This window comes from Syngnathus scovelli, chromosome 10 (assembly GCF_024217435.2).
Source record: "Syngnathus scovelli strain Florida chromosome 10, RoL_Ssco_1.2, whole genome shotgun sequence".
Taxonomy (NCBI): domain Eukaryota; kingdom Metazoa; phylum Chordata; class Actinopteri; order Syngnathiformes; family Syngnathidae; genus Syngnathus; species Syngnathus scovelli.
Window position 1 is genome coordinate 10717868 of NC_090856.1, and position 11613 is coordinate 10729480.

Genomic DNA, 11613 nt, shown 5'->3' on the forward strand with positions numbered 1-11613 from the left:
CATTTGTAATGGCGTGCACGTCCGAGTTCTCAGAACATGATGGCAAAGATTGAAAAAAAAAAAAGGAAGTAAAGTCAAATGCATTAGCGAGGTGTCTCCCGTCATACTTTTTTTTTTTTTTTCAATCTCAAAGTGACACAAACGGTTGAGTGGCACCAGCAAAGTGCAAGTATTAGTAGATTTCAAGGCAGTGCATTAAATCAACACAAAAAACTTTCATGTCATTAAATCATGTTGGGGAGTGATTAAATTATGCTCTTTTGGACTTTTGCCAGGCGCACTATTGTTCCTTGATGAAATGGTGTGAGAACTGCAGTGGATTTGGATTAGTATGAGCGCGGCGGGTAGTGAGGGAGGGAGGTGGGTGATGTGTGTTTTTGTCTCTACAACAGGGGTTTTCAAATGGTTTTGTCCAAGGGACCACCATTATAACCAAGAAGCAACTCGAGGACCTCTGCTTTGGCGGAATATTATTTTATTTTGCACTGAAAGAGGATAGTCCTATACAGGCTATTTATTTGCATCTGTATGCCTATTTTGGGAATCTCAGCTACATTTAACGTAATTTTGATGGGTAAATGATTCACAAAATTAGCTGGAAAACAAAATCAAGTCTAAATAATAAATCAGTTTTAGTTTTGAAAATGTTACAATTATTTTCCATTTCCAATTTCACGGACCACCTGCAACACCGCCACTGACCACTAGAAGGCCGCGGACCACTGATTGACAATCCCTGCTCTACAACACGACATAAACTGTCTGGTAGGCAAATAATTCCTCCACATGACCTTATGATTTTGTCAGACACAAATTGATAGATCCAAAAATAACCACAAGTGATACAACGTTCATATTCGAGCTTTCACTTTTCAGTTCAGTTTGCTGATACATCACAGATGAAATCAGCGTGTACTCCTTTTTATGTGTCAGGAGCAAATGAATCCTGGAAAGCCTGAGTATTCCCACGGTGCATTTGCTAAGTGAGATGCTTTAATTACACTCGGCAATAAGCGAAAATAGAGTTGTTGTGTCACGTTGCATGAAGTTGATGTTGTGCAAAGGCGCAATCATTGACTGTTCCCCTCGCTCTGCTGTTTCATTCATCTTGACACGCAATTACAATGAATGGACTCAAAACAGCAATTCCACTGAAAAAAGCCAGCGCTGCTGATTAACAAATAGAAAACCTTTTTTTCCCCTCCCGCCAGTCTATTTGGAAAATCAACATCATCAAATAAGTACCTAACCGGGAACTCACCACCCTCAATTGGAAAAGCACGAAACATGTTTGATTTGAGGTCGTCACTAATTAGTGCCAATTGCTGTTGCTTGTGCAATTTCACAAAGGTGGCGTCGGGTCTCCTTACTTTGGGGAGGCCCGCCCCATGGATGGAAAATGTACAAGCGGCTTTTAGACGAGCCTCAGGTTGCCTTGGTTACAGAACACCTAGCGAACCAAAGATACGGCTGAATCGTTCTCATAGATCAATATGTTAGCAGGATGGGGCATGGAAAAAACATTCGCCACTCTTGAATTGTAATTTAAAATAACTTCTGATTCCATTATGAGGACATCCGATTTCAAACACATCCCGAGAGACACTTCTGTATTTGCATTTTTCATGCATTAAGTCTGTTCAGTTAGTGGCAAAAGCCTTCAAGAGCAAGCCACATCCATTTTGAAACAGATGCCGAGAGATCCATTTGCAGCCAGAGAGCCCTAAAATGTCTTGCACATTAGAGCCGGCAAGGAGGCAAAGGCAGTGAGAAAGCATCTGCTCCATCTATCAGCTGAGCGCCGACGGCCCGGCCGGCTTCCGCGCCATCATCTTAAGTGCTCGGGTGCAGCTCGCGTCCTCAACGGGCCACTAAAAGAAATGACAGCTCATTTAAACAACTGATCCAAGTGCAACAACAAATAGCTTCTCTGTAGTCCAATCTCATTGCACTGATTTCAGCGTGGCCTGACCCTGAATCATTTTTACGACTCGGCGTGAGTCGGACGGTTCTTCACCAAGCTTCCCGTTTGACTTCATGCAGACAAGTTAAAGATTCCTAAAAAAACGCTCAATGGTGATGAGGGAATTTTGCAAAAGCTTGAAAACTTCAATCGAAATGATAAGCTGCAAAAAAAAAAGCATTTTGGTGGGTGTGATTTTTTTTTTGCGTACGTCCGTATGTGTTGGTGCCCAAAAACAGACAAACAAACAACAAACCTAGATGTTGCTCTGAGGTAAATATTATGCAGCTGATTAAATGTCGTCTGTATTTTGCCAAGCAATGTGTTTTATGAACGACCGGTTCCAGTTTTTCATGCCAGGCTTGGGTGATGTTTGGATTTCAATTCAAGCCTCGTTCTGTCTGCTTCAGTGACCTGATAAAGCTGGATACGTTTGACTCCAGAGATTTGAAAGCTTTGAAAGCCCGGCCTGCCCATTTAAATTCCGGCTTTTGTCAGCTGTATCAATTTTCACAAGCCAGCAGTCCAAGGAAAGATGGACTATGCCTTTACACTTAATATTTCTTGCATTGTCAGTAATACGCATTTGAATTGGAGCCCAAGAGCCTGACTGCTTATAAAAGGGGAACCGTTTAGGATTCACTCGTTGATTTGACGCATTGTCGCCCGACGATAAGAAAGAAGTCAACTTTTTCTCAGTCACTTTCCATCAGGATTAAGGGCCATGAAAACATGAAGCATCCTCTAGGAAATGTGCGCGAAAAGGTGGCCATTGCCCAATTCTTTTATTCACGCGCGGCTCCATTTACTCTTTTACTGCGTATTGAAAAAATGGCGTCGTTGCATTTACGAGTGAAATTTCATACCTACTTTGGGGAAAACATCAGAGGCTGTTTAATAGGTGAGCAGGCGTGTGTCTGTGAGCTGTGGGGAGCTTGTCGAGGCAAATTATGACGCTATTATATACTTTGCAGTTTCGCGTTCCCTCGCATCAGCTCAAGGCGAGCGACGAATGGAAAGTCATTCAAAATGGTGGATGACAAGGCCAAGATGACTCTTAAGCATGTTCAAACGCTTATTTATCCCTCACAAAGTTTCTCATTCTTCAGGAGAACACTTGGCAAGATGAGAGAGGCCTCGACAACAGGCGTCATGCGGAAGAAACATGGCGCCGAGCAGGAAGCGGGCATGCCAAGGGTCAAACGGCTCGTTGGCGCAGATGATGACCTTCTCGTACCGCCGGCCGACACCGCCGCTGCTGAGCGTGCGCGTAGCATCGCATTTGTTGAAGCTCTGTTTAATTCCTCAACTGAAGCTGGGCAACACAAAGAAGGTGTTCTGAGTCATGAGAGGAAAAAAATATCAAGTCTGCAAGCAGAACTGTTCCCTCCCTCCCCCTTCTGAGGAAATAACAGAACATTAGAAAGGAGCAGGACAAAGAGCAAATAACAAGCAGGTCCAACACCCTGTGCCGTCATCCTCGGGGAGGCCTCAGGCTGGATGTTTCCAAAAATGTTGTATTCAAAGTAAACAGGGATGACTAATTGTACATTTCAAACACAAAGCCTGCCTACAGGCTAGTTTGGCAGGATTGCATAGCAAAAAGAAAAAAAAAGGATTTATTCCTGTCTGCTCTGCACAGACAAACACTTGTTGATGCCGCTCCGCGCTGCTTCTTTTGAGTTAGACCAAACTGGAAAAAAATAATAATAATTGAGTCTCCTCTGAGAGTGCTGAGGGGTTTTGCAAAGCACAGCGAGCATGTATATTTTTCTGATGAGAAATCGTGACATGTAGCAAACAAATACTGCTGCAAAGATGGTGAGAACCGTTTATGCACGTAGTGCATGCAAAAATCGCCAGTGGCGGCTGCTCAACAGAGGGCGCTAGTATGCTGTCTCACTGCTACTCGAAGAAGAAAAAAGTAAAAAAAATGAAATATTTGAAAATACATGGATATTCTGCCACGAGAAGGATAAACAGAACCTAAAATCCTTTCATTTTCTGAGTCATGTATAAGATGTCAAATTGAAGATGAATAAAGTTTGACTTATTTGCTGTGCTGGCTTGTGTTGTGAGGCCCGTCTAAACAGGAAGGCCCTCCGAACTGCTGACACAACCTCAGCACGAGGCAAGCTCATGCATATGCTTAAGACCCAACAAACCATCTCGTAAATTTTCTCTGACTAAAGTAAAATCACGTTTAGTCATTAAATGAAATAACATTTGTAAAGTTGGCAACACAAAGTGCAGCATGCAGAACTTTTGTGTTTTGGAAAGTGGAAACAAGGAAGTGTCGTAAATGCTGACCTTGATTTTTTTTTTTCCCTTAGCGGGTCAGGACGCACTGAAAGACTTTTCATATCTCAAAAGATGTTTAGTATCATTATTAGGCATAGGCTTTTGAATACACACTGAAAAAATCAAACTCAAGCTGTTGTTCTTGACACAAAGTAGCAGATAATATCGAGATGGTGCTTGAGATGTCTTAACTTTGGTCCCAAGCCCCACTGAAAAAAAAGCTGTGTGATATTTTTGCCGGAGTTTCAGGAAATCCCCAAAGTTGCGTCTTCCACTTATTGTGCGCACGTGGCGGGGTGCGGACTTTACCAGGAGCCAGCAGTTTCTTGCTTTTTTCTCCTACATAGAAAAGGCGGACTCGTCACACACACACACACACACACACACACACACACACACACACACACACACACACACACACACACACACACACACACACACTCACACACGCACGCACACACAAAGGCACACACATGTGCGCACACACGCGCGCGCACACACACACGCACACACACACACACACACACACACACACACACTCACACACACACACACCAGTTGCAGCGATGACGTAAAAAAAAATCTCTAAACAAAACTCAAAGCTCAGATACAATGTTTTTGTTTCGCCATAAAAGCTCAGATACAATGTTTTTGTTTCGCCATAAAGAAAGTATGTAGATGCTTTTATTTTTATATTATTTCCTATCATAAAGGCAGTATGGAGATGCATTCTTTTTTTTTTTTTTTTTTTTTTTTTTTAAAGATCATTTCCCGTAATTTACCTACCGCTTCCTGCTTTGTTGTCAGGTACGTCCTGCCCGTTTTCTATCTGTTCAAAAAGAGTTTCAACAAACTAATTTCTGACTGAGGGATGCTAGAAGCAAAGTTAAAAGTAAATTTTGTTCTTAAATTGAATAATTGTTAGATTAAGTTGGGTTTAATGTTGGAATGAGTGAGTCGTCACCTTATCGTGGTGGAGGGGTTTGCGTGCCCCTATGATCCTAGGAGCCATGTTGTCTGGGGCTTTATGCCCCTGGTAGGGTCACCCATGGCAAAACACGACAAAGCACGGCTCAGAAGACCCCTTATGATGAATAAAATATATGGACCTCGTTTTCCCTCGCCTGGACGCGGGTCACTGGGGTCCCCCTCTGGGGCCAGGCCTGGAGGTGGGGCTCGAAGGCGAGCGCCTGGTGGCCCGGCCTTCGCCCATAGGGCCCGGCTGGGCACAGCCCAAAAAGAAAACGTGGGTCCCCCTTCCCATGGGCTCACCACCTGTAGGAGGGTCAAAGGGGTCGTATATAAAGTGAGCTGGGCGGCGGCCAAAGGCGGGGACCTTGGCGGTCCGATCCCCGGCTGCAGAAGCTGGCTCTTGGGACATGGAATGTCACCTCTCTGATTGGAAAGGAGCCCGAGCTGGTGTGTGAGGCAGAAAAGTTCCGACTAGACATAGTCGGACTTGCCTCCACACATAGTTTGGGCTCTGGTACAATTCCTCTGGAGAAGGGCTGGACTCTCTTCCACTCTGGAGTTGCCCACGGTGAGAGGTGTTGAGCAGGTGTGGACATACTTATTGCCCCCCGGCTGGGCGCCTGCACATTGGGGTTCACCCCGGTGAACGAGAGGGTAGCTTCCCTCCGCCTTCGGGTGGGGGGGACAACTCCTGACTGTTGTTTGTGCCTATGCACTGAACAGCAACTCAGAGTACCCACCCTTTTTGGGGTCCTTAGAAGAAGTGCTGGAGAGTGCTCCTTCTGGGGACTCTATCGTTCTACTGCAGGGGTCAACAACACGATGCCCGCGGGCACCAGGTAGCCCGTGAGGACCGCATGAGTCGCCCGCAGGACTGTTCTAAAATTAGCTCAAATAGCGGGCGGCACTTATCAGTGAGCTGCATCTATTTATTTTACAGTCAAACCTCGGGTTTCGAACGTCCTGGTTCTTGAACAAATCGGAATTCTAACAAAAAATTCGAGATTTTTTTGCTTCAGTTGTTTGAGTAGCGCAGATCAAATGCGTAGGTCAGTCCCAACAGATAGCAGCAGGCTCTGCTAAGATCTCCAAAACAATGATGCCTTCAATCACAATACCAACATCGACTGACCCCCATCTTTGTTTTGCAGCGTGTAAATTTTCATGACCTCCCCTGCCAACTCCACTTCAACATTGGCAGATCCAACAGGAGCATCCTGTAGACCAGGGATCACCAACCTTTCTTAAAAGAGCTACTTCCTGGGTACAGATTAAGGCAAAGGGCTACCAGTTTGACACAGACTTCTGAAATAGCCAATTTGTTCAATTTGGCTTTCATTATGTGTCATTATTGTCATTTCCAGTTCACATGTAAGTGTGATTTTAACAAGAATAGCAAAAATACAGTTTTTGACCCCAATCCGTTCCAGAAGGCGGTTCGAGAAGCGAATCGGTCGAACTCCGAATCTATTTTCCCATTACAAATAAAGGAAATTTTTTAAATCCGTTTCAAGACAAAAAACAAAAAAAAAAACGCCTTTTAAAAGCAATTTTTCATTTGCACATATTTGTCCGATCGCGCAGCTGCAGCGCACCGCCGAACGCACAACCGTAACGTGTCGCCCACCACGCAACTGCACCTCGCTGGTCGCATTATTGTGACAGAGCTGTAGCTAAAATTTAGAAAATATTTTTAAAGTCCTGATGTAATTTCCAAAATTTAAGTGGACCTCAGAGCGCAGGAAGCTTCATTTGGTCCAATCGCGCAACCGCAGGGCGCCGGACGCTCACTGTCGCATTGCTTTAAGAGCGTCTTTGTATTTCAGGATGGCTTTACTGCTCCCACTTGCTTTCTTTGGAGGAATGATTAGGGGTTAATACAATCCTCAAAGTAACGAAGATACAATAACAACGGAGTCAGTCGGCATCCGGGCCACGCGGTCGGGTTTTCTCGGGTCCTCCCGGCTCATCTCGTGAGGTTCGACCTCCGAATTTTGTTCGACAATCGAAGCAAAAAAATCTCGAATTTTTTGTTAGAATTTGTTCGAGAACCAGGACGTTCGAAACCCGAGGTTTGACTGTATAATAAATAGATGCAGCTCACTGATAAGTACCGCTATTTGAGCTAATTTTAGAACAGTCCTGCGGGCGACTCATGCGGTCCTCACGGGCAACCTGGTGCCCGCGGACAACGTGTTGGTGACCCCTGTGTTTGACGATAGGATAAAAGCATGATTGAGATTTCATATCGATTTAATTCATTTAGTTCGTATGACTGATTATACAATGTGGTTTGTATTCTCCCAGTTTCGCCCTTTCCTTTGTTATTATACCTGGAGTCAACCTTCAACCTGGCCTTCAGAGTCTTGATGTCACGCCTTAGCCCCAGCTGTTCCACTAAGTGTCGGCCGCCATCGGGGTGCTTCTGGCGCCAGCGGCTTTGCGGCCGCGATTGGACTCTGCTGCCGCGACGCCGGACCCACGGCTGCCATTGGAGTGCCTCCCGGCGTCATCAGACTCACGGCCGCCATCGGGCTCCACCCCAGCGTCGCAGGACCCGCGAACGTCAGCAGACATCCAAGCCAGCTGCGTCGGACCCGCGATCGTCCCTGGCTCCATTCCCACTGCTGCGGCGCGTGATGGCTCTTGCCGCTGCGCACAGCCCCGCCTTCCGAATGCCGCCGATTGCGGTACGAACTTCCAGAGTTGCCGCCGATTGCGGTACAGACTTCCAGAGTTGCCGCAGATTGCGGTTCATGTTAGAGTTGCCGCAGATTGCGTTTATGTCAGAGGTGCCGCCGATTGCGGCGCATGTTAGGGTTGCCGCCCGAGTGCAGTTCATGTTAGGGTTGCCGCCCGAGTGCGGTTCATGTTGGGGTTACCGCCCGAGTGCGGTTCATGTTCGGGTTGCCGCTCGAGTGCGGTTCAGGTTCCCCGGGTTGCCGTTCGAGTGTGGTTCAGGTTCCCCAAGTACCTGCCCGAGTGCGGTTCAGGTTCCCCAAGTACCTGCCCGAGTGCGGTTAAGGTTCCCCAAGTACCCGCCCGAGTGCGGTTCAGGTTCCTCAAGTACCCGCCCGAGTGCGGTTCAGGTTCCCCAAGTACCTGCCCGAGTGCGGTTCAGTTTCCCCAAGTACCTGCCCGAGTGCGGTTCAAGTTCCCAAAGTACCCGCCCGAGTGCGGTTCAGGTTCCTCAAGTACCCGCCCGAGTGCGGTTCAGGTTCCTCAAGTACCCGCCCGAGTGCGGTTCAGGTTCCCCAAGTACCCGCCCGAGTGCGGTTCAGGTTCCCCAAGTACCCGCCCGAGTGCGGTTCAGGTTCCCCAAGTACCCGCCCGAGTGCGGTTCAGGTTCCCCAAGTACCCGCCCGAGTGCGGTTTAGGACCCCAGTGTGTGCCGCCGATTGCGGTGTAGGTTCCCAGTGTGTGCCACCAATTGTAGTTTATGTCCCCAAGTGGCGAAGACCGCGGTTAGGACTTTACCATTGCCAGTGAGGTCGCTTGGATCGTGGCGCTCCCACCCGCCCCCCTTTCGCCATGTGGGGGTTATGTTTTTTTTGGGACGTCGGGAGCCGTCCCTTGTGCGGGAGGGTTCTGTCACGCCTTAGCCCCAGCTGTTCCACTAAGTGTTGGTTTCTTGGTTTCTGTCTGTGTGCTCGCCCCTCCCTTCCTGTGTGCCCATGATGAGTTTGATTATTCTCACCTGCCTCTTGTTACCTGTCGTTTTTATAAGTCCTGTCTGCCCCTCACTCCTGGTCGAATCATTGTTGTGTGTTCATGTCATGATGTCTTTTTGGTTCCTGTTCCTGTCATTGGTAATGTCACCCTGTCTTTTTGTTTCATGTCTTTTTGGTCAGTCTCGTTGTTAGGTTTTGTTACGTCATGTCAGTTGCCGAGTCTGTTATTTTGCGTTCTTCAATAAACCCTGGTCCAAGCTGCACTTGGTCGTCCTGCTCCATTTCCACCCGATCCATGACACTTGATGAGTGAAAGTGGTTGAGCTTACTGTCTTCGGATATTCAACATATTTAGAGGGCAGGATAGTGTTTGTGACTGCAGTAAACAGGCCAGGTTGCATCATGTTAGATTTTTCATTCAAATCAAATCATTCTCCATTTTATCATTTTTATTTCAACTTCAGACTCAACAAATTACTTTATAATCACAAAATAATGATCCATAGTCTTTTTGATTCATGATTCATAGTCTTCGGCGGGCCACTTATGATTAATTTTATGACACAATGCTTGGGGCCAGTTTAAATTTAGACGCGAGCCGCATTTGGCCCGCGGGCCGGTATTTGGTCCATATATAAGGCGCACAATTTATTTCGATATGCGATAGTCTAGTATGTTAATTTTTTTTAATGGTTTGAACTTGGGTTTACTATTGCATTGATTTAAAATTTTAAGTAAATCAACTCCATTTTATATTTCATGGTACTCAATGTAGTTACGTAGCATCTACTTCATTTTTTCAGTTACATTTACTTAGTTCATGATACTAATATAAATGATTTAATAGTTTTCAGGTCTGCTCAATATTTTTGAGTGCAAATTGTTACACAGATTAAAATAAGTAGAGCACGGTTACATTTTTTACAGCGTACAGGAATCTTCAGTAAAGGACAGTGAAATTTTAACTACAGCACAGACTCCTGGTTATTGCATTAGAGTTTAACTTGTTGGATAGCGTCAGTTGTTACACTGCTATGAGGACAACACAGTTTTTATTTTTACCCAACTAGTGATACAAAAAAAGAGCAAGAGCTTGCAAGCGAGTTAAATGGGACTGTGTGTGACGTCAACTGTCTGGTTCACAAGTTAGTTGCCATAACAACGGAAGGAGCACAGGCTACAGCGGTCATGCGTGCCGGATGTATTGCAGTTTTCAGCAAAGGCGAGACGGCAAAGCGCCACTTTTATGGCCCCGTGGCAAGAAGCAGCATCTTGTTTTGCAAAGATCAAAATAAGGTCGCGCGCGCAACTGCTTGGTTGAGGACATTGCCTTCATGTGTTTGCCTACTTTTGTTGCACCCAAATGGGGCTACCTGCTTCTCTCGTATGTTGTCTGTCAGGTTGCCAAAATGTATTTTATTTTTCCCTCAACATAAAATCCTCTTTCCAGAATAAAGGAGTGTCTCTTTGTGAGATGTCTGGTGCACCGCCACCAAGACTTGAGCCTGACTTTGGTGAGCAGGCGGCCTGAGTGTGAGTGAAGGCAAAGACATTCACAGTGACATGCCTTCCTGTTCTTGCGGCTCTGCCATGGGACCGTGTGTGTGTGTGTGTGTGTGTGTGTGTGTGTGTGTGTGTGTGTGTGTGTGCGTGTGCGTGTGCGTGTGTGTGTGCGTGCATGTGTGTGCGTGCATGTGTGTGTGCATGTGCGTATGTGCACACGTGTGTGTGTGTGAGCGCGTGTGGCCTGCTTTTTTAAGCGATGCAATAACAGCTCATGTTTCATCTGTGACTAAATCCTTAAAAGGCGTAGCACTAAAGATAACTCATGCCCCCCCGCCCCCCCTCCAAGTGGCTAACCGCACAGAACTGCATTAGCCTTAGAATGAAAAAAATAAAAACTACTGTCAAATGATTCCAACACAACTGGTTGCAATGCCACATTTTGATCAAAAGCATAAGAATAGAAAATAAAAATTTGTCGAAAGCATTAAAATAACGGTAGTCTGAATAACCCTAATAACAACAATAATAATTCTACATTCAAACAACATTACCATTAAGGTCATCAGAGATTCAGTATAAGTCAAAAGAGACTCCCAGAGCACGGACAATTAATGATGACAATTCCAATTCTGACATCCGGGCGGACCAGGTGTGACAAGATGAGGAAGTCACCTTTCTAATAGATGCCACATGATATTGATGCTTCCAACCTGGCAGACACGGGAAATCAATCACCACCGGACATGACTTTCTTCTGACAAATCGGCCTAATGGCCTCCAACATATACCTGACAAAGATACAGTTGCTATTAATTATTTAGTCATGTGCACTCTGACGATGATATTCTCAGGACGTGCCGCAAAAGGCCCGAGCGGTCTCACCTTATGAGAGGCTTTGCGTGCGATATTTCTGCAGGAAGACTTGAATGTTTCGATTATGCATGACAACGGTTACATTTAGAAAGGAGCCAGGCACGGTTTCATCAGTGTGTGAACTTCCTTGCTACCACCATTGCATCGTCACTGAAGCAAGAACCTACATTGCACATTTATCCATTTTTAATTGTACAGTTGTCTCTGCGGTGTGGAACAAAGAGCACGGTGGCGGTTAATCCGGCTGTTACCAGACAACAGCTGGCCTGCAGCCACCAGGCTTTCACAAGACTTAAATCCCCTTTTTCAATCTGCACAGAGGGGAGG